General features: G+C 46.9%; 1 protein-coding gene across 1 annotated transcript in view; it reads left to right on the forward strand.

Annotated features, from left to right (window-relative positions):
* Positions 1 to 24,507, forward strand: part of RNF43 (ring finger protein 43) — a 49,956-nt gene that overhangs the window by 4,323 nt on the left and 21,126 nt on the right. The gene's annotated exons all lie outside the window — the stretch shown is intronic.

Here is a 24,507-nt window from a genome sequence, read left to right on the forward strand (position 1 = left end):
GAAGTGGAGGCAGGGAAAGAATGTCCAATTATTCAATTTATTTCTTAGATTTATTTCCTGCAACTTTCTCCAACATATATGCATATTTAGGCTTGGTGACAGACTAAGTTACAGTACAGTGGAACCTCGGTTTATGAACACCTCGGTTTATGAATTTTCGTTTTATGAACGCCGCGGACCCATCTGGAACGGATTAATTCACTTTTAATGGGAAAGTTCGCTTCAGTTTATGAACGCTTCAGTTTATGAACAGACTTCCGGAACCAATTACACCCATGCTTCAGGTTAAGTACGCTTCAGTTTAAGTACTTCACGGACCCGTCTGGAACAGATTAATCTACTTTCCATTACTTTCAATGGAAAAGTTCGCTTCAGTTTATGAACGGTTACTCCGCGGACCGTCTGGAACGGATTAATCCACTTTCCATTACTTTCAATGGGAAAGTTCGCTTCAGTTTATGAACGCTTCAGTTTATGAACAGACTTCCGGAACCAATTGTGTTCATAAACCGAGGTACCACTGTATAGCATGGCTGTGCAGAAGCTTCCTAGAAAAGTTGGGTATAAAGGGGGAATTTGAAGGAAGTGAGAGATGGCAGCCTCCATGCGTTGTGGGGGAGCAGGTCCAAGCAAAGGAAAAAAGATGGGGTCATATGAGAGAGCTGTGGGTCCCATCCATCATGTGGCTGATTCAAGGCCAATATTTATTATTCAGTCCGTGGCGCCAAGTGCATCATACCGGTTTTCAAACATCTTTTCATGAGCTGAAAGGCCCCTGCTGGGACCCAGTGCTGGAGAGAGCATGATTTTGCAACTGTTATTTGTGCCTTTCATAACTAACAGGTTAGGGTTGCTGCTATGTGCTCTGTGTGGAACTGCCTTTAAAAATGGCAGTGGCTCACATAATGATGGTCAACAGCCACAATTGCACTCTGTGTGTTCAGTATGAATTGTTTATTGTTGTTGATGCTGCAGGCAAAGTTAATAAAAACTTTTTTTTTTTAGAATAAGCTGCCAGAATGTTATCTGAGCCTATCATATGGAGCCTACAATTTAGAGGGCTGGCTTTCGCCTTTTGAACTGCCAGACCCAAAGTGGCCTATATTGCCCCTTCCGGAGGGGGCAGTGTGATTCCCTAGGGGACTTAAATTAACTAAACTACATACAGTAGTGTTAACTGGATTTTGAATATGCGTGCATTGAATTGTTGCCATTTCACGTTTTACTGTACTGTGTTTATTCTCTTCCTTAGTGTGTCATGCAAACTGCTATTCTGAATAATTCTTTTTATGTGCCTCATCCACACTATATCTTTATATCGATTTCATACCAATTTAACAGTCATGGTTTCCCCCAAGGAATCCTGGGAACTGTAGTTTGTTATGGGTGCTAGAAACTGTGAAGAGACTCCTGTCTCTCTCCCAGGACTATAATTCCCAGAGTTCCCCGGGAAGAGGGACTGACTGTTAAACCAGTTTGGCATGGATGTGTCCTATAGTGTGTGGTAAGGGACATTGCAGATGAGTGTATGGAACCAAGGGGATGGTGCCCCCCCCCAATTGGGAACCACAGATTTAGAAATCTACTCTGAGTGGGACTAACATTAGATACAATCCATAAGCTTTTCCATTGTTTGCACTGACATTATGCAACACTCTCCCAAGGGACACCAGTCTCCATCACTGTTCACCTTCTGGCTGGCAATAAAATTCCAGTTATTCATTGAGGACAGGGAGGCATTGAGATAGGGCAGGCTGATTGTGAGTAGCTTCCTTTTGACCCATCTGTTGGCTGCTGCTATTCGTTATTCCTGCTGTGTTGATTTGACCTCCTGCCCGTTATAAATTGCTTTATAATCTTTTTATTGTGGTAGTCCACCCCGGGAGGTCTTTTATTTGGAAAGTGTTTGAAGTCAATAAACAACAAGGAACTTGGGAGCACACTGATACCTGGAGGCCAATTGCCACAAATAACTTCTAGGTCAAAAGCTCAAAATCCGACAGCTACACATCTGGTAAGGCCACCTCTGAATCCATTGTCCAAGCAAGGCAAGGATTTGGTGGTGACTCAGTGGCACCTCTCAGCACCTCTCTTCTGCATGTGCCCAGGACTTCAAACAGTCTGATACCTTCTGTGCATCCTTAGAATCCAACAGGGCCTTGGGTGGCTGCACCACATGTACCAGCAATCTTCACTATTTATTTTTGAATGGATGTACCCATGTTCCCTTGAGAGAAAGTGGGTACTGAAATGGCAATAATAAAACCAATTTTTAAAGAAAGAAAATAACTATATGCCAACATATCAACTAATAAAAAAGGAAGTCACAAAAAAACACACAAAATGTTTCTTAGCTTTAACAAAGGGTGAGCAAAGAGGCGTAATTCCTCTGATCCACAGGAATGTCCTTGTTCCACAGTATCAGGGCCATGGCTGCTAAGGATGTGCTTCTAATTCTCAAACTGCACAGGTAGATGGTAGCTAAAACAAGGCCCTGTTTTTATGAATAACAATGGCAGGAGGGTTGATGCATTGACATTTCATAGGAGGTAGGCTGCAGCTTCTTGTGCTACCTGAAGCACTTCCGACATCTTCAAGGACAATCCAATAGCAAGCACACTGCAGCAGTCCATCCTGAAGACTTACACATTATGTTGCACAGATCTGTTTCAAGGGACAGGCACTTGATCTTCTGAGGGATCCCTTCCACACTGGGGGTGGGGGTGGGAGGGGAAGCTGCCATTCAGACATCCTGTCTGATTGGCAAAAGATGCACAAATCCAGGGCAGAACCTGCCAGGTTGAGCTTCTGCGACATCTGCTCAATGACAGAACAGTGTTTTAGAAAATCAAAAGCTGGTTTGGGATGGATGCCCATGCAGCTTGGGGAAAGGAGAGGCCTTTAGGTCGTTCTGAGTTGGAATTGAAGGTGTGGGCAACATGGAGTAATGCCCTGACTCTCATATTCAGGAGGGTCAAGGAGCGGAAATCAAGGACAGTGTAAATGCAAAGGGCTGATATGAGATGAAGCAGGCCAGGAGCCAAAGGAGGTCCCTTTCAGGAGGGAGGAGCCAGAGAAAACCCTGCTCCGCATGTAGATCTGCTACTCTAAGCCCCAATCCTGTGCCAAAGGGTCTGTGTGGAGAGACTGAGGTGTGTAGGTCTGTAAACCTGGGGTTTGCCTGGTCAGGTGAGGGAGCGGGGACGGGGACGACTACGACTTGCTTGTCATCCTCCACTGGCCTTGCTCTGTGTGCTGTGAGCAGGAAGGAGCATGGCGCTGGGAGGGGGTCAAAGGAAACAAGCAGGAGGCGAGGGGGTCAGAAAGGGGCTCAGTTTCAAGCCAGAGTTCTCAAAGTGAGTTTGGTAGTGCTCAACCCCCCCCACCCAATCATTGCATTTTAATCTGGGTTGTTGATGGTCCCGTGTAACACTAGATTGGACAAGTGGGGGGTGGGGGGTGGGAGAGGCTATGTGATGCCTAAACCCCAATTGTGGCCATGATTCAGAAGAGAACCCAATCCCATCCCCCCTTTTGATTTCACAAATGCCAGCCCCATTGTCCTAAATAGTTTTGGATTAAGAGTGCTTAACCAGATAGGAAGCTTCCAAGACTGGAGGCTCACTTCCTCCTTACATTAATGCAACCTGAGAGCGAATTAGAAACCTACAAAGGTTTAAACTCAGATCACTCCCAGCTTGGCTTTTGCATGTGTTATGGAAAAGTACCTGTATTCACATATATTTTACATTTATAAATTGCGTACTCTAAAGGGCCTCAGTGCTACAGTAACCTCAGAAAAAAAACACACTTTCTGCCACAGTCTTAACCTAGTGTTTTCATTTTAACCCCTTTGAACTCTCTCATTTTCTCTCGGTACCGCATTTCATTTCAGTACCCCATCTCTGTTGACCCCCTTGCATGCTGTAACATTTGCATTCTCCATCTTCCAGTAGCCTCTTTTTTTTCTTCAATCAGGTTTTCTTGTTGTCTTTCTTTTCCTTAATCCCCATCTCTTTCCCCTCCCTGCCTTCGCATCTTTCTCCTCCTCCTTGCACAGCTCTAAGGCAGAAGCACACAAGCCTTTCACTCTCCCAGCAAGTCACACTGTAGGAAGGCTAGGGTGTCTTGTATGGCAGGTTGGTTGGTTGCATTTGGCTAAAAATATTTAGTTCCGCCTCACTTTTAAAGAAAAGCACAATTTCTCCATTTTGGCTGTAAAAAGTAGGTGCCTTACCTGGTGCAGACCTTGCTTAATTAAGTGATATTATTCTAGAGGATTTGTTCTGGACTAACCAATGCTTTTTCTTTTCTTTTTTTTCAATGGGAAAGGGAATGAAACCTCATCCGGATCAACATTCCTTTGCAATATCTATAGCTGTGAAGGAAGTGGCTTGTTCACTGTGCTCTTGAATTTAGCAAGAAATTTAAGCGCGTAGTGAACACCCAGCTTCCTTCATGGCTATAGATATACCACCTGCTTGCTTTAAAGAAAATAACATGAGCAAGACAGGGGACGCCTGATCGAAATGCGCAAAACTCAGGTGCGGCTGCATTGCCACAAGTTTCACATCTGGAACTTTCCCCTCTCTTTGCTGCTGTAATATACATTTCAGTCTTTCAGTTGTGCTCTATCTTGAAACATTTAGACATGATGAGCCCCCAGCATGTACCTGCATTTCTGCCACCACAGAGGAGTGATCAGTGACTTGTGAGGCATGTTCACAGTTCATGCACAACAACCCCAAGACCTGTCCGGCACCCTGTTTGTGAGCTAAGGGTGTGCCCTAGAAATGCTCACATCCCCATAATTCTTTGCAGTGTATAAGGACTCAAACACAAAGCTCATTGGCAGCTGAAAACATTTTGACAGTTTTTCCTGAAGGCAGGAGGACTGATCTCTAACACCAGGGTAATAATAAGCAGGGCTGCTATATGTTCTCCTGCTTGGCACTGGCATGGAGAGAGAAAAGTGTAGGATGTAGAACTGGGTAAGTAAACTTGCTTTCTTTTTGTTAAAGGTTCTAGTCCTCATGGGTGCAAAACTCCATATTTGGGAGGATGATACTTAGCACTAGGGAGCACTGGATGCAGTGACCAAATTCAGGGTGTGTGTGTGTGTGTGTGTGTGTGTGTGTGTGACACAATTGTATTAGTACAGGAAATTTCACTGAATTTGGGAGTGAGGAGGCAAGTAGGAGACACCATACATTTTTTTGCTTTTTAAATGTTCATTGGCATTCATTTCCTGCATAGTCCATGTCCTTTGTGCTAAACATCCAGTTCCTTTGATGATCCATGTGTGTCGTGAGTTGACATTCCTGCTGCCCGATAAGATCACCCCTAGTTTCTTAACTCATGAAAAGATTGGTTAACCACAGTCCCATGACTGGTTTAGCATGAAATGCTACCCTTCAGTGGCTCCTGGCTGTAGGAGGAGAGCAGCAGTGAACATGGTACATTTGGGTGAACTCAAGTCTCTGGGTACCTGGCAACTCCTTGCTCCAGAACTGATGAATGAACTTCCCCAGAGGCTGAGTACAGGTGTTAAACAGCACCAGGGACAAGATCTTATCTTCCGGTGGTAAAATAATTCCTAGGGGCACAGCAGCAGTTGCCCAACACTGCCTTTGAGGACCGAACCCCTCAGGTAGGAACAGATGGGAGTACTCAGCAGTTTCCCAATATCCTTTAAGATGGTTCAGGATGAGTTGATGGTCAGCATCAATCACTATTAAGGGAGGCCAGGAGAATAATCAGATTAACATTCCCCTCCAGACACGGGTCGTTGCTTGATGTGGGTCCAGGGGCCCACGTTTATCTTTTTATTTATTTCATAAAATTTATACACTATGTGACTGTAGAAAACAGCCTCAAAGTGGTTTATAGAGCGAATTAAACAGTAAAATTATCAGTAAAAGCAACTGTTTAAAACATTCAAAAGATAAAATAAGCAAGAAACTAAAAAAGAAACATACATACACATTCTATGTATCTGGGGAGACTTGTCTAAACAAAAATGTTCTTAGCAATTGACAAAAAGACTACAGTGAAGGTGCCTGCCTGATATCGAGGCAAGGAGTTCCTGAGCATAGGTACTGCCACACTAACACATCAGTTTCTTATAAATGTGGAATGGGTATGACGTGACACCTGCAGCATTGCTTATTTAGCCTCAGAAAACAGGATCCCTTCTTTCAAAGAAGACTTTAAACTGGTTCACCTCCACACACTCAGCTTGCCTTGCCTACAAATGGTTAGATGAGCTAGTTGAGAGTTCCCTACAAGAACTGGAATGAATATACCTGGGGCTGAAGATCCTGCCACCTCCTGACTCATCCCAGGGAAGCCAAGAGCAGAGGTGTCTGGCCAATCCTGAACCGTGACTGATGCCTGTTGTGACACCCAAAATGGACACTTTAATTTGGCAGTGAAGAAGACCTGTCCTTCTCCATCTCTCTGTTTTGCACACACTCATGCGCTAAGGAAATAATCACCCACCACAATAGTTGTCGTAAAACAGGGGTACGGGAGGAAATTGGTTCAGCCTTTTAATGCAACACTACCCAATTTGCACTTTCTGAAGTGATAGACAAGCCAATGTTTAGCCTGGAGAAGAGAAGAGAAGGCTGAGAAGTGATACCGGAAGATGGAGCAGGCTTGTTGGTTTTTTTTTGCTGCTCCAGAGGTAAGGACCCAGAACCAATGGATTCGAATGACATAAAAAGGAGATTCCAGCTCAACAGTTGGAAGAACTTCCTGATAGTAAGAGCTGTTTGACAGTGGAACGTATTCCCTCAGATGTTTGTGGAAGGTTTTTAAATAGAGGTTGGATTGCCATTTGTCAAGGATTCCTTGCATGTGATTCCTGCATTGCAGCGGGTTGGGCTAGGCTACTAGCAGCTACTACTACTCTGCCTGGAGTTGGAGGCAGTGATGCTTCTGAAAACCAGTTGCTGGAAACCAAAGGAGGTGGGAGAGCTCTTGTGTTCAAATCCTGCTTGTGGTTTTCTCATTGGAGTATCTGGTTGGCCAATGTGAGAACAGGATGCTGAACTAGATGGGCCACTCGCCTGATCCAGGAGCCCCCTTTCCTGTGGTCTCATATTAGCATGACCATATAATGCTCTGGAACAGAAGGGAGCACAGGGGAGTTGTAGTCCAACACATCTGGAAGTCTGCGGACACCAGGCCGTCAACAGCACCACCCCAAAATTACCATTGTAACCTGATGGCACTGCGAAATTGACCACTGCTACTTATGAAATCTCCTTTTGCCCGATATTGAAATACATCCCGATTGCCCTGAAAGCAACACAGGCCATAAGCTTTCAAATGGGTATCTTTGGCTTCCCTTGTCCACATTTCCTTACTGCTGATTTGTATAATTATTAACGAATCAGTGGGCTTTGGGGCACAAAGTGCAATTGGCCTATGGGGAAAGTGCTTTGAAATGATGCCGCCGTGAGGCCAGACCCTCCATTTTCCAGCACACGCACACAATATATTTATAGCGATTGTATACCATTAACAGTCATGGTTTCCACCAAAGAATTCTGGGAACGGTAGTTTTTTAGGAGTGCCGGGGATTGTTGGACACTCCTATATCCTTCACAGAGCTACAATTCCCAGAATTCCATGGGGAGACGGATTGACTGCTAGACCAGATTAAGTCTGCGGTGTGGATCTTCCCTGATATGAATGTATTTGGCGTCAGTGCAGCAATCGCTGGCAAACATCCTCTATCTTACATAATAACTACGGATGCAAGGCATTGCGGCGGCTGATAGGCCACTTAAAAGCATACAGAAAAGCAGGTGAGATGTCCTCACTCTCCCAAGTTAAAGGTGTGCAATTGCAGAACGTTTCCCTCAAGCTTATTTCTTATTCTATTTATTACATTTATATCCCACCTTTTTCTCTAAGGAGCTCGAGGTGGTGTACATTGCTCACCCCCTCATTAAATCCTCACAACAACCCTATGAGGTAGGCTAGGCTGAGAGGCAGTGACTGGCCCCCGAGGTCACCCAGTGAGTTTTTGTAGCCGAGTGGAGATGGGAACCCTGATCTCCTAGGGGCTTCTTCAACAGACTAAAAACACTATGCCACACTGACTCTCTGAGTTATGGGAACAAAGCACTTTCCTGGCCTCTTGAGAGATGCAAAGCACAGTGGGAAGCTCTTGTTCATTTTACCGGGGAGCCTTTCCACCAGATTGTCCCCAAAGTGACTGGGTTAGAGAACAGCAGAGGAAAGGGAAATGTGGCTTTCTTATGCTTGCATTCTGCCCCGCACCCTCCCACTCCATAAAATCCAGGTGTACACACACACACTGTACACTATGAGCTCTTATCTTAGTTTTTCCAACAGTACTACAAGAGTAAACATGGAGCCTTGTTTCCACCTCTTGCTTCTCTTCGCTGTTCAAAGCGGCAAAAGACTCAGCCTTGGATCTGAACTGTGCCTGAGCACGTATCCTGAACAGGCCTCTAGGCTGTTGTTGTTATCCTCATCCTCATCATGAACGTAAGAAGAGTCCGCTGGATCAGACCAGTAGCCCATCTAGTCCAGCATCCTGTTCTCACAGTGGCTGACCCCAGATGCCTCTTCCTGGGAAGGCTGCAAGCAGGACCAGAGCCCAAGAGCACTCTCCCCTCCTGTGGTTTCTAGCCATCGATAGCTCTCTCCTCCATGAATTTGTCTAATCCTCTTTAAACGTCATCCAAGTTGGTGCCTCCTGTGGGAGCAAGTTCTGCAGTTTAACTATGCACTGTGTTGCTGCTGTTGTTATATTTATTTTTAAACTCACCTTTTCCCCATGGCGGCTTACAAAGCTACCCAAATAAAATGCAAAAAGCTAAAAAGCACATAAAAGAGCATCACTTAGTTCTAACTAGTAGAATTAAAAAAGCAGATATATTAAAATACAGATAATTAAAACAGCCCAGCCCTAATTAAAAGCCCTTTCCTTAAAAAAACAACCAGTCTGTTCCCAAAGGCCTATTGGAACAAAACTGTCTTCACCTGCCAGTAGAAGGACAGCAGGGAGGGACACAGTCTGGTTTCTCTAGGGTGAGAGTGCCAGAGTCTGGGAACAGCCACCGAGAAGGCCCTCTCTTGCATCTCCACCAAGTGTGCCTGGGGGCAGGCGTCCCTCAACTCATAAAAAAACAGCCTTTTAAATGTTATTATTTTATTCTTATATTTATATCCCAAGGAGCTCAAGGGGGGCACATGTACCTTTTCCTCTTCCCGTTTTATTCTCACAACAACCTGGTGAGGTAGGTTAGGCTGAGAGGCAGTGGCTGGCCCAAGGCCACCCAGTCAGCTATATGGCTGAGTGGGGATTTGAACCCAGATCTCCTAGTCCAACACTCTAACCACTACAGCACACTGGCTCTTGATGTGAGGATCGAACCTTAGGTGGTATCAAGGTTCTTTTTATTTGTGCACCCCACCAAAAGAGTCTCGATAACAACTGTATAACAACCATATCTGCTGCACACTAGGGTTGCCATATTTCAAGCTTTATGGGGTGAAGTTGTCAAGCTTTTCTTGTTTTTGGCAAAATTGCAAAAAACAATAATGCTGTTTTTGACCTGTTTCTATGAAAAATTGGCAAAAACAACACTGTCAACATGGGCTCCCATACATCTGTATTTCCCCGGATATTTGTTTTGGCTAATTTCTGCCCGGATACTGCTGCCAACTGCAGTATTTTGGATATGTCCAGGAAATTCCGGACATATGGCAACCCTACGCACACCCCCAGCCTGGTACTTTCTGCACGTTTTAGACTACAGCTCCAAATTCTAGGACTGATAGGAGTCGTAGTCCAAGATATCTGGAGGGCACTAGCTTGGGGAAGACTGGCTATGGAAATGTGGCAAGAGTTGTTGTTTTGCAGAGTTTTGTGCTTCACGTGCTGATAGCTGTTTATAAAATTACTCATGGCATGGAGAAATTTGATAGAGAACACTAGAACACCACTGGTAGACATGCAATGAAGCTGAATGTTGGAAGATTCAGGGCAGATGAAAAAGGAAGCACATTTTCATGCAGTTCATAGTTAAACTGTGGAACTCCCTCCCCCTGGAGACAGTGATGTTCACCGACTTGGGTGGCTTTAAAAGAAGATTAGGCAAATTCATGGAAACGAGGGCTATCGAAGGCTACTAGCCATGATGGCTCAGCTCTGCCTCCATAGTCTGAAGCAGCAATGCTTTTGGAGTGCCAGTTGCTGGGAGCCACAGGGGAGGGCTCTTGTGCTGAGGTCCTGCTTGTGGGCTCTTAGAATAATAGAATTGTAGAGTTGGAAGGGACCAGAAGGGTCATCTATAGCTCAACCCCCTGCAATGCAGGAATCTTTTGCCCAATGTGTGGCTGGAACCCATAACTCTGAGATTGAGAGTGTCATACTCTACCAACTGGGCTATCCCTGCTCTGGTGTTCTTAAGGTAGCAGATGCAAAGGAGTCTCAAGCTACAGATTTCGGAGCTTAAAAAATGGAAACGTTGGGAATTCCTAATGCTTGCTTGCCATTTTGGAAGCGAAGGCAGGTGAGCAGGAACTCCCAGATCGGCAGAGGAATCCAGGAAGATTTATAGAAGCATCCCTTGGTGCAGAACATGAGAGCGAGTTTTCAAAGGATGGTGCCGCCGCCGCTGTTACAAAAACATGAACAGGCACGCACAAATATTCCTCACATTTTTCTTCTCCCTCTAACAATTATTTCTTTTTCTTTTTTAAAAAAAGGCATAGGGGTCTCCAAATTAGATTTCCATCTTCTTTGAAGTTCCCAGAGATGCCTCCTTGCTAGAAACATGCTTGAGGTTGGAAGGTCAGCAAGGGGGACCGTGGTGACTGCTTAAGAAAGCTGGGGAGAGCAGGTCAAGAGTGTTTTCTGCATCTTGGGCTGCGACCCTAAACACGCACGGGTTGGGAGAGAGAACCTTGTAGAGTTCAGTGAGACTCGCTCGCAAGTTAAGACGCATAGGGTCCTCCTGGGTACGGGATTATAAACACAGAGAACACAAGAAGAGCCAGCTGGATCAGGCCAATGGCCTCTCTGGTCCAGTATCCTGTTCTCACAGTGGCTGACCAGATGCCTCTTCTGGGAAACCCTCAAGGAAGAGCACCAGAGCCCTCTCCCCTCCTGCGGTTTCCAGCAACTGGTGTTCAGAAGCATTACTGCCTCTTGACTATGGAGGCAGACCAGAGCCAGGATGGCTAGTAGCCATTGACAGCATTACCTTCCATGAATTGATCCAACCCTCCTTTTCAGCCATCCAAGTTAGTGTCCATCACTGCCTCCTGTGGGAGCAAGTGCCATAGTTTTAACTACGCACTGTGTAAAGAGGAATTTCCTTTTATCTGTCCAGAATCTCCCAATGTTCATTTTTATTGGATGTCCCTGACGTCTAGCCACTGGTGTGTGATGAATTTTTTCATAGGGGAACATATAGGGCCACAGGCGCAAGCTTGCAAGGGCGATTGGAGGGGATGATGTCATGTGCGTGAGCATTGCGCCTCCTTCCCTAAGCTGGGCAGAAGTTTCCCGGGCTTTGGGAAGGAGGTGCCAGGGGATAATTTAGGGGACTAGCCTAGTCCCCCTCCCCCCAGTCCACTGACCATACACTAGCACTATGAGAGAGGGAGAAAAACTTTCTTGCTGCATCACCTAGTCCTGGGCATATATAACCACCCTCATGAGCATGAAGCATAAGAGCACAAGAAGAGCTTTGCTGGATCAGGCCAGTGGCCCATCTAGTCCCACATCCTGTTCTCACAGGGGCCAACCAGATGCCCCACTGGAAAATCTGTATGCAGGACTCAAGCACCAGAGCATTCTCTCCTCCTGTGGTTTCCAGCAACTGGTATTCAGAAGCATCACTGTCTCCAGCTGTGGAGGCAGAGCAAAGCCAAAGGTGGAAGGGACCTTATGGAGTGCACTAGTCCAGCACACAGCTCAGTGCAGGGTCCACAATATACTGATGAGCTGCAACTTCCTTGGCAGGTCCATCCTCTGCTTTAATACCCCCAAGGAAGGAGAGACCACCTCCCAAGAGTTGGTCCTGCTGTTGGACAGGTTTCAATGTTAATAAATGCCTCCAGATGTTTAGCTGCCCCCTTCCTCTTTGCAATCCCCCCCCAAATGCTCCCAGCCATGTGGCAACAGAGAGCAAGCCTGATCCATCTTCTGTATGACAAAAATCCACCAGATACTTAAAGGTCCTTATTATCCCATCCTAGCCATGTCTTCTCCAGGTCTTTTGGTTTCCAGACTCCCTGGCTTCCTGGACACACTCAACTGGGTGTGCTCCAGTTTAGGAGTGTCAGGTGCTGCCCTAGGCTGAGTTAGACCGTTGGTCCATCTACCTCAGTGTTGTCTGCACTGACTGGCAGCAATGGCTGTGCAAGGTTTCGGGCTGGGGACATTCCCAGCCCTCCCTGGAGATAACTAGTGAATTAAGCTTTCATAGAATCATCAAGTTGGAGGTGACCCTGAGGTCAACCCCCTAGTCCAATCGCCTGCAATGCAGGAATATGCAGCCGTCCCATATGGGAATCAAACTTGCGGTCTTGGCATTATCAGCACCACGCTCTAGCCAACTGAGCTAAGCCAGAGATTGAACTTGGAAACCTTGTGCATGCAGAGGACATGCTCTCCCGGTACAGCCCTTCCTCTAAAACCAGTCTAAGGCTCCAGTCCTCATTGTTATGAATAAAGCTCTGGTTTAAATAGGAGTCTAGGAAGCTGATCTATACAGAATCAGGCCATTGGGGTCCATTCCGCTCAATATATGCTAAGAGGGGGGACATTCCCAGCCTTCCTGGAGATGCTGGGAATTAAACCTGGATGTAAAAACAGATGCTCTGTCACTAAGATACAGCCTTGTCCCTTTGTATAAAGCAAGGGTTGTGGTTTGGAAGAAAGGGCTGGTTTAAGCAGAAATATGGGAAGCTGCCTAATACCGAGTCAGGCCGGTGGTTGATTGAACCCAGTGTTGTCTACACTGACTGGCAGCAGCTCTCCAGGATTTCAGACAGGGAGGGAATCTCAGCCCTAGCAGGCGATGCTGTTGGATAACTTCTGGATGCAAAGCAGGTGTTCCTCCACCTTCCCCAACAGTCTGACAACTTCCTTAAAGAACTGGGCATCATCCTGAGCAGGTCACCCTCCTTTGCAGAAAATAGGCTGCATCCCAAAAGCAATGGTTGGAACCTGTGCTGTGCCTGCACAGGTGGAAATAAAGGACAGCTAAAATGATCAGAGGCTTGGACCGGAGCAAATCCTCTGCCAAGGAAGGTTGCAGCATTTGGTAATGTGGAAGGGAGGATGACACAGGTGTATAAAATAGTGCCCAGTGTGAAGGAAACTTGGGAGATTTTTCTCCCTTGTAATGCTAGAACTTTGGGTCATTTGCAGAAATTGCCCCGCAGTAGATTCAGGGCAGATCAGAGAAAAGACTCCTTCACGCAATGTGTGACTGGTTTACGGAACTGGCTTCCACAAGATGGTGAGGGGCTGGGATTATTGCATTGCAGGGGGTTGGGCTAGATGACCCTTGGAGCCCCTTTCAACTCTACAATTCTATGACGCTTTTAAAAGGGGATGGCAGATTCATGGAGGAGAAGGAGACAATGCCTACTGGGAAGTGCAAGGGTGCTGGATTCGATGGAGGGCATAACATATTAAATAACGGAAGACCAAGAACTGGGCTTCACATCGATTTCACAGACCAGCTGGCAACTCTGATTTTGCTGTGCCTTATTGTAAGAAGGGACTCGTCTTCTAGAACCTGTTTAATCCCATTTTTGAAGTTTGCTGGGAACATAAAAACACAAGAGCACAAGAGCCTTCTGAACCAAGACAATGACCCACCTAGTTCAGCGCCCTCTTTTCACATTAGCCACCAAGATGCCTCTTCTGGGAAACCCTGCAAGCAGGATCCAAGAACTCCCTTCCTGGGGTTTCCAGCAACTGGCATTCAGAACCATCACTTCCTCCTACTATGGAGGTAGAACATAATCATCAAGAAGGGGAGAGTTCCTGCTTGCAGGTTCCCCACTGGGGCATCTCGTTGGCCACTGTGCAAAGATATTGGACTCTTCTTCTGTTCTTAAGAAGGCATGCGCGAGGTCTTGGATCGGTCCCAGGGCTTGTACTCCAAATGAGTGAAGCAAAGATGCAAACAACCAATAAATTGAGCACGTGCAGAGTGCCTCTCCCTCTGATGCTGAATTGGCACATGTGGGATTAAGGGCAACAGGGTGTGATTGGCAGGGTGTGGCGGTGATGACGGCTACCGGCTTAGACAGCTTTGAAACGGGGATTAGACAAATGCATCGAGGAGGAGGAGGAGGAGGAGGAAGAGGAGAGGTCCATCGCCAGGTAATTAGGTTGCATAGAACTTCCATGTTCAGGAGCAGCCTAGCTCCAAATATATCACACAAGGCAAGGTGGGTGCCTTCATGCCCCAGAGAGCCCTCTGGTTGGCCACTGATGCAGCTGGCCTCTGTGGGCCACCACCCAATCTTCCTTGTGGTTTTTCGATCCCTGGAGAGCGAGCGCAACATCTCTGCCCCCCACCCCAGGCTCCCCCTGGGTGTGTGCTGGGCCCTTCCTTCCTTCATCAGGGCTGGGGAGAGAGAGAGAGACATTCCAATCCCTTCCTTTGCCTATAAAACCATTTCTTTTGTCGGTGGGAAATTTTTGCAGGGTGTGATCACCCAGGCAAAATAAAGAGCTCCTTTGAAGTGCGGGCAAGTTACTTAGTGAGCGCCTGGGGGTGAGAATCAGATTCCTCCCTCTCTGGAGCAGGGCAGGCCTGTCTGTACAAGCTGGAAGGCGAAGAGCAGCGAGCGAATGGCCCACAGCGAAAGAGAGAGAGAGGCCTGCCAAGAGTGAGCTAGCAGGGTTTCCAGTGTGTGTGTGAGAGCACCTCAACGCACCTGCCCCCGGACTCCTTTAAAAGACCCTTCCCGACCTTTGCTGCATGTGATGTTCAGAGCTAGACTGCCCCTACACAAGGAGGTTCAGTTGGAGCTTAATAATCTGATGATAAGATCTCCCCCTCCATGCATTTGTCTAGTCCCAGGTTGCTGGAGAAGCCCTGTGCAATCCCAGAGGACCATCAGAAGAATCCCGTGCAGCTGGATCGGGGCAAAGGTGGGGGACCATGTAGTCCCCCAGTATACCTGAAGGTCCAGTATACCTGAAGGAGTGTCTCCACCCCCATCGTTCTGCCCGGACACTGAGGTCCAGTACCGAGGGCCTTCTGGCGGTTCCCTCATTGCGAGAAGCCAAGTTGCAGGGAACCAGGCAGAGGGCCTTCTCGGTAGTGGCACCCGCCCTGTGGAATGCCCTCCCATCAGATGCCAAAGAGAAAACAGCTACCAGAAACCCACAAGCAGGACACGAGTGCAGCAGCGCTCTCCCTGCTTGCAATTCCCAGCGACTGGTGTGATTCAGAAGCCCAGGACACAGGCATTGTTGCTAGAAGCTAGCCAAGGATTTGCCTTATTATCTGCCATGAAATTGTCTAATTGGCTTTTAAAGCCATCCAAGCTGGTGGCCTTCGTGTGGGAGGAAACGATACCATGGTTTCAACTATGTGCTGTGCAGAGAATCACTTTTCTTTTGTCTGACCTGAATCTTTCTTCTTCTTCTTCTTCTTCTTCTTCTTCTTCTTCTTCTTCTTCTTCTTCTTCTTCTTCTTCTTCTTCTTCTTCTTCTTCTTCTTCTTCTTGACTGTTTAGTTTGGAGAAAAGGCAAGGAAGAGGCCACACGGTAGAAATGTATAAAATTATGTGTGGCATGCATACAGGAGCTAGTGGAAAGCCTTTTCTCCCCCTCTCACAACACTAGAACTTGTGGATATACAACGAAGCTGAATGTTGGAAGATTCAGGTCAAAAAGAAAAGAAAAGAAAAGAAAAGAAAAGAAAAGAAAATGACTTTTTTACGCAGCTCAGAGTTAAACTGTGGAACTCCCTCCCACAGGAGGCAGTGATGGCCACCAACTTGGATGGCTTTAAAAACGGTTTGGGCAGATTCATGTATAAGGCTGTCCTTGCTTACTGGCTCTGCTCTGCCTCCACAGTTGGTGGAAGTCATGCCACTGAATACCAGTTGCTGGAAATAGGAGGGGAGAGTGCTCTTGCATTCAAATCCTGCTTTCTAGTTTACTTATTTACTTATTTCCTAAAACGTATATACTGCCCGAGTGGTTGGCCACTGTGAGAACAGCATGCTGGACTAGATGGACCATGGGCCTGATCCAGAAGGCCCCTCATAGAATCATAGAGGATCATCTAGTCCAACCCCCTGCAATGCAGGATTATACAGTTGTCCCATACAGGGATCAAACCTGCAACCTTGGCATTATCAGAACATGCTGTTGCTGTTATTTATTAATTTTATCGGTAGCTTTTCTTGCTACCGCAACTCAACACATGCAAAATAACACATGCATATATTAAAACCAGAAATAGCAGTCTAAAAGACATACCCAAATTCAAACATCCCACCCATGTAAAAACATCATAGAGAGTTAAAAGCCCAAAAGTCTGATGAAAAAGGAATGTTTTCACCTGGGGCCTAAAGATAGGGAGAAATCGTTCCCGGCGAGGCTCCTAGGTCAGAGCATTCCACAAGCAGGGAAGCCAACACAGAAAAGGCCCTGTTCTTTTGGAACCACCCTCCATTGAGTTCTAGAATTTTGAGGGGGTGGGGAAATCTCCCTAATTTGATAATTTACACTGACCCATTTTGTATGCCTCCCTTACTTGCCTTTTATCTAAACTAAAAAAACAAAACTCCACATGTAGTGACTATTCCTTGGAGGGAAGTTGCTTCAGCCCCATAGACGTATAGAATTGTTGAGCTGAAAGGAACCCCAAGCGCCATCTAGTCCAGCCCCCCGCAATGCAGTTCCATTTACTGGGCGCTCCACTATGTTCCCAGTGTTGGGTTTTTAATCCACGTTTACATGGGCTCATCCTAAATTCAGGTTTATCCTGTCCTTTGTTATAAGGATACACCTGTATGATGCTGATCTTTCTCAAGCCCAGCTGGATCCGCCCAAAAGGGGCCCATCCAGTCCAGCAATCCTGTTCTCCCCGTGGCCAACCAGATGCCTCAATGGGGAAACCCACAATTAGGACCCGAGTGCAACAGCAACTCTCCTCCATGCATTTTCCAGCAACCGGTATTCAGAAGCATCGCTGCCTCCGACCCACCTAGGTCGGTGGCCATCCCTTCCTCCTGCGGAAGCGAGTTCCACAGTTTTGACTACTTGGTTACCCCTCTTCCAGTGATTGCAACTAAACAACAGGAAGAACTTTCTGATGGGAAGAGCTGTTCGACAGCAGGACAGGCTCCCTTGGAAAACGGTGGACTCTCCTTCACTGCGGCCCTTTGAGCAGAGGTTAATCTGTCAGGAATCCTGTAGCTCTGATCCCTGCATTGCAGGGGGTTGGGCTGGAGGACCTTTGGGGCTCCCTCCCAACTCCATGATTCGACTAGGTCCCCAGTGGCAACTGGGCACTCCTTTCCCCCTCCTGCCTAGGCGCTCCAGCCTCTGCCAAACCCCCCCCCCCAAATGCCCATCCCTGGGCCTCTGGAAAGAGAGAGAGACAGAGAGACAGAGAGACAGAGGGCCAGCCAGTGGCTCCTCCCTGCGCCCAGGCGGCATCTCTCTGAGGTGTGTTGGACAGGCTCCAGGCAAGCATCGAAAGGCTCTTTAATAATATCTGACGGCCGGGTAAGAATTCGGGCAGGCGGCCAAAGCACACAGAGCTTGTAATCGTTAACTCGGTCTGTAAACAGTTCAAAACGGCACTGTAGAGGCCATCAGTTATTACATGAGCCAGGCGGCTTTTCATCTCTCCCGCTCAACCAGGCAGGCTCAGGGCTCCCCCCCCTTTTCCTTTCTTGTTGCTCCTGCCTCCCTGCCGCAATGGCTGTAGGACCTGCTGTGGGCAGGGGTGGCGTGCAGCACTCAGGTAGGCACAGCAGCCAGACAAAGGAGCTCCAACTCCGAATGGCTGACCTTCAAGGCTGCGCCGAGCCGAGTGCAAGTTCTGAACCCGGTGGCGGGCCTAGAGGAAGCAGACAGGGCCCCTGGTGCTGAATCAGGCCCTCAGGGTCCATGTGGCTCAGTGTTGCCAACACCAGCTGGCAGCAGCTCTCCAGGATTTGAGAGGCAGGGTTCTCTCCCATCCCTACACTACCTGACGTGAGCCAGTGTGGTGTTGTGGTTAGTCTTGGACTAAGGCCCAGGAGAGACCAGGGTTCAAATCCCCACTTGGCCATGAAGCACACTTCCTGACAAGTTTTTTTGTGGAGTGACAGAACCACATATGCCCCTTTGAGCTCCTTGGAGGAAAAGGTGGGATATAAACACAATATTTATTTATTTTTAAAGATGCTGCCAGGGTTTGAACTGCGTGCCTGAAATGGCTGCTGAGGCTTAGGTCCAGCACCTATTTTCAGTGACTATGTATAATGGAACTTCATTATACTTGTTAATTCCATCCATTGTGTGCTATTATTGTTGTAGTTACCGGTATTGTTACTGTAACCATCCTGGAACTTTGTTACTTTCCTGATTAATCCCCCCAATGCAATATCCTAAAAATTAGTACTAAGCTCATTCCACAGGTTCAAGCATTGCAAACGTTTCTGCTGGCCAGATGGAACGACTTCCCCCCTGCCCACCCCCAAGTACACAGTTCTGGGGGTTCTCCTGACCCCCCCAGCTGATTAGGGAAACCCCTTGCCCCAATGGGACTTGTTGCATGGGCTTACGGTGCTCTCCCCAATTTGCGAAAGGACCAGAGCCCTAGAAACCCTATAGCGCCGAAAGAGGAGTTAAGAAAGAGCATCACTTTTCTAACTTCCACCTTCAGCCCTTATATACTTTTCTCTTTCAGCAAGCCTTTTTAATGAGAGATCTTTCCCAGTCCGCACCTGTCCTATGGTTACAGCCTCCTTTAAGGGACGCAGGTGGCGCTGTGGGTTAAACCACAGAGCCTAGGGCGACTGGGTCGAATCCCCGTGACAGGGTGAGCTCCCGTTGTTCAGTCCCTGCTCCTCCCAACCTAGCAGTTCAAAAGCACGTCAAAGTTCAAGTACGGTAGATAAATAGGTACCACTCCGGCGGGAAGATAAATGGCGTTTCCATGTGCTGCTCTGTTTTGCCAGAAGTGGCTTAGACATGCTGGCCACATGACCTTGAAGCTGTACGCCGGCTCCCTCGGCCAATAGAGCGAGATGAGTGCCGCAACCCCAGAGTCGGTCACGACTGGACCTAATGGTCAGGGGTCCGCTTTACCCTTTACAGCCTCCTTTAGCCATCCTTCCTCCATCTTTGACAATTCTACGTCCTGATTCTTTTCACTTACTGACACGTTACTGATTGACCTCCCTGGCCCAATCCTGTGGGCTTCAGTGCCAAGGTGGCTGCTGATAATATTAGATGGAATTTGTCCCCTCATGGTACAACTGGATTTTGATTTTGACATAATTCCCCCGACCCATTGTCTGGCCTCATGCATGTCTTCCCAACCTCAGTTTCCCCTCCATGAAAATGAGCACTCTCAGCTCTGAAGTGCACTCTGTATCTGGAAGGGTGAAATTCGAAAAATTCAATCTCTGTGAATTCTGATGCAATCTGACTGGATTTGGACTCATGTGAAGATTGGGATGTCATTACATTTTCACACTCCTGCAAATGTTGCAATAATAATAGTAATAACAATGCGTTTTTAGTGTTAGCCACTCTACGTTCTCTTGAGTGTATCTTTGTAATTACCCTTTCACACTTCTGCAAATTTGGCATTATGATTATTATTAGTAGTAATGATGCTGCATTTTTACTATTAACCACTCTGGCCTCTCATAAGCCGAAGGGAAAGGAAAAATAAACTATTATAATTCCTTTTACTCGGTCTGCCCTTCCTCTCATGAGAGCCCAGGGTGGCTAGCAGTAAAAAAATGTGTCATTAAAACAAAAGTAGAATAATCACAACATACACACAGCATACTTTAAGAATCTGCACTGCATTGTTCAAATGGGTTAATTCCTATTAAGTCCACATGTGAAAGAGGAATTAAAGAACCTTTTAATGAGGGTGAAAGAGGAGAGCGCAAAATATGGTCTGAAGCTCAACATCAAAGAAACCAAGATCACGGCCACTGGTCCCATCACCTCCTGGCAAATAGAAGGGGAAGAAATGGAGGCAGTGAGAGATTTTACTTTCTTGGGCTCCTTGATCACTGCAGATGGTGACAGAAGTCACGAAATTAAAAGACGCCTGCTTCTTGGGAGAAAAGCAATGACAAACCTAGACGGCATCTTAAAAAGCAGAGACATCACCTTGCCAACAAAGGTCCGTATAGTTAAAGCTATGGTTTTCCCAGTAGTGATGTATGGAAGTGAGAGCTGGACCATAAAGAAGGCTGATCGCCGAAGAATTGATGCTTTTGAATTATGGTGCTGGAGGAGACTCTTAAGAGTCCCATGGACTGCAAGAAGATCCAATCTATCCATCTTCAGATCCTGAAGCTGAGGCTCCAATACTTTGGCCACCTCATGAGAAGAGAAGACTCCCTGGAAAAGACCCTGATGTTGGGAAAGATGGAGGGCACAAGGAGAAGGGGACGACAGAGGACGAGATGGTTGGACAGTGTTCTCGAAGCTATGAACATGAGTTTGACCAAACTGCGGGAGGCAGTGGAAGACAGGAGTGTCTGGCGTGCTCTGGTCCATGGGGTCACGAAGAGTCGGACATGACTAAACGACTAAACAACAACAACAACAATGTTAGGGTGAAATACATTTAGGAAGGCATACACTGAGGTAAAATATATAAATGTGGGTTGAAATACATATTTCAATACAGATTTTGGTGCAATGTTTGCACCAAACTGATTTTTTTTTTGTTAAAATCAGATTGATGTAGAAATGGAACAGGGGAGGGAGCAATTTTTTAATGAACACATGTGGAAATGAGAGCCAGCGTGGCACAGTGGTTGGACCAGACCAGACCAGGGAGAGACCAGGGTTTGAATCCCTCCCTCGGCCACAAATCTCACTGGGTGACATTTGAGGCCAGTCAGCCTACCTCACAGGATTGTTGTGAGGCTAAACATGAGGACGAGAACATTGTTCACCACCTTGATCTCATCAGAGGAAAAGGGCATATATATATATATATATATATATATATATATATATATATATGCACGAAATAAGTAAATAAATAAATGGAGACCTGTTGGTTCATCGACCCCAGCATCTTGCTGTTAGAGCGGCCTCTCCCACTGAGGGGCACCAACTTTCCCCCCACATTGAGGGGGCATGGCATCATGTGATGGGTCCTACCCCCACCTGCCACACCAGCAATCTCCCAGCAACGGCAGGGGGTGGGGAGCGCGGAGCGTGATCGTTTCCCTCCATGCCACCCTTGCCTGGCGCATGAGCGCTCTCCTGGCAGTGGCGGGGCATGACGTCCCCCTCAATATTGGGGGGGGGGAGCTCTACCTCCCTGCCCACAAATATTGAGGGGGCTGAAGCCCCTTCCACCCCCTATAGTTGTTGGCACTCCTGGGCCTGCCAGATGTCTATGGGAAACCTGGAAGCAGGATTCGAGCATCAGAGCCCTCTCCCCTTCTGCGGTTTTCAGCTACAGTGGTACCTCTACTTATGAATTTAATGCATTCGGAACACACATTTGTATGTCGAAAAAAATTGTAAGTCGAATCCCATAGGAATGCATTGGGAGAAAAAATTCGTAAGTCGAAGCAACCCTATCTAAAAATTCGTAAGTAGAAAAAATCCTATCTAAACTGCATCCAAGATGGCGGACGGAGCTCTGTTCATAAGTAGAAAAATCCGTAAGTAGAGCTATTCATAAGTAGAGGTACCACTGTACTAGCATCCAGAAGCATGGCTGCAGCCTTCTCCTGTGTTCATGTTGTATATGCAGCCTGGATCCAGCCCCTTCATGTTGCAGATTGCATCCTCACTCCCCCTGGGAGTGCAAGATAAGCTGTCTGCCCCACTCGGAAGAGCTCCTCTATAAAAGCGTGTGCCAGTATCCCCTTAACCAACCATGGAGGGAGGCGGGAGAAGAGAGCGATGCTATCAAGCTTCCAGTGGAAGAGAGATATCCCTTGATCCTTTGCCAAGGTCCTGGAAGCAGGTGTGAGCTCACCTTTGGTCTAACAGACAAGGCTGCCCAGGAAAGCAGATGTGAGGCAGATGGCCCCTGCCGCCTGCATTCATTCATTCATTCATTCATTCATTCATTGAGAGTGTTTGTACCCAACTCCAAAAAGTCTTTGAGAGCAACTTACGTACAATAAAAACAAGAGTCCCTACTCTGCAGGCTTACAATATAATAATAATAATAATAATAATAATAATAATAATAATAATAATACATGGCACACGAGGGAAGAGGGACAGGGAGGGAAGAGGAAAAACCAAAACTTGAGCACTGGTTTCTAAATAGTTGCTATAATGGCTAGCTGGCACAGTTTGGGGGCCAGGAGGTGCCTGATGGGAGCTGTGTCTCCAGCAAAGTTGGTGGAGTGGGACTCTTGCTTCCCATCTCTCCCACTGAGGCAGCAAGATGGACTGACTTCCCCCAGGTGACAGGTGAGGGAGAGGAGGTCTGATGAGACTGGCATCTTCTGCAAATATTTGGGGCTTGGGGGGAGGTGAACGATGGAGCATCCTTTCTGCCCACCCATTTCCAACTTCTTGGTTTTGTTTCCTTTCTGGACTCCAGATACCCCAGTGAAGACAGAATTGACTCACTGACTGATCAATGGATTGCATTGATTGATTGATAGATAGACTGGTTGTGTTGGTTTCCTGGATTTCCCCCCCCCCCCAGCAAATTCAGGGAATTTGTGTTGGGGAGGGGGTTTCCCATGTTCTAGCCAGCAATCTAAATTAGTGTGTTTATTTTACTTGCGTTTAGTAAACAAAGGGGGAACCTTTGAACGTGGCCACACTTGCCTCAGATTGAATTTGCAGCTGGCGTTTTGCGAATGGTTGAGCTAAAGAACTTGTGAAATGGAAGATTTTCTGTGGAAAAAAATAAAGTGCCGGGAAGAGGTTCCATTTCGGAAAGGTTTCTGCCCTACATTACTGGATACCTGTAGTTGTTCCACCCTGAAGGGGCTCGGCATCCTATGTCCATACTGAAGATTTTGCATTTTCAACCCCCACCTCCAAAAAGAGTAGAGTTGTACAACATCTCAGCAGCCCTGGGTCTTCCGGACAACTTGGATTCTGGACCCAGCTCTCCTTCCACAGGGCAAGTAAATCACTTTGAGGGTGGTTGTTGTTTTACAATCAACCTTAAAATCTATGAAATAAATAAGTAAGTGCAATTCGGGATGAACTTGCAAGCCCTGAGGTGCTTAGTCAAAGCAGTCTCTGTCCAAGGAAGGATGGGACGAGAAATTCCAAAGTGTCCATTATGAGCTCTTGGAATAAACTTGCACAACCAATGGCTTCGAGTTGCACGAAAGGAGATTCCAACTAAACATCAGGAAGAACTATTTGACAGAGCAGTTCGATAGTGGAATGGTCTCCCTTGGGAGGTTGCGGACATGCCTTCCTTAGAGGTTTCTCAGCAGAGGTTGGATGGCCACCTGTCAGGGGCGCTTTAGTTGCGATTCCTGCATTGCAGGGGGTTTGGTGTTAAATCTGCAAGTCTATGATTCTAACCTGAGCTGCTTAGTCAAAAAACCATAACCATGAGATGAAGTCGTCCTTGTCGTCTGGGTGGGTGGGTGACTTGCAAACAGTTACCTCATCTGCAAAAACAATTCTCTGTGTGGGCTCTGTCAAGAAAATTCCCGTAAACTGGATTATTTTGTTCATCTATCAAAAAATATTTGTGTTCCACCCTTCATCCATTACTAGGATCAGTTAAACTGGAAGTGAGTTCACTCTTTTTCTCCCTCAGGCTTTTGATGATGACCAACTGTTACCAGATGGTGTTTGGATTCCCAGCTGCAATTTTCCCCTATAAGAGTGGTTTTGGTGCCCCGCCCTCAAAGGCGGATGGAAACCATAGAATCATAGAATTGTAGGGACCCCAGGGGATGCTCCTGCAAGGCAGAAATTGTTACTCACTAATCCTTGGCAGATAGCCATGCAACTGCAAGAGCGCCCGCCACCTTCTCAGGTATCCCACTGTCGAACGGCTCTTGCTATCAGAAGGTTATTCCTGATGTTTAGTCAGAATCTCCCTTCTTGTCATTTGAACCCATTTGCTCAGGAGCAGCGCTAAACAATCCGCCTCCATCTTTCGTGGGACAGCCATTTTAATATTTGAAAATGGCTATCTTTGTCATATCAAACCGAGCCGTTCCTGGGAGAAAGCTGATGATCGAGTCCTGCTTTTGCTATGGAACGGAGAGATGAAACAGGCAGCTGACACAATTGCCCCTGAGCACTCTCTGCAGCGTGGCGAAAGC

This window comes from Zootoca vivipara, chromosome 15 (genome assembly GCF_963506605.1).
Source record: "Zootoca vivipara chromosome 15, rZooViv1.1, whole genome shotgun sequence".
Classification (NCBI taxonomy): domain Eukaryota; kingdom Metazoa; phylum Chordata; class Lepidosauria; order Squamata; family Lacertidae; genus Zootoca; species Zootoca vivipara.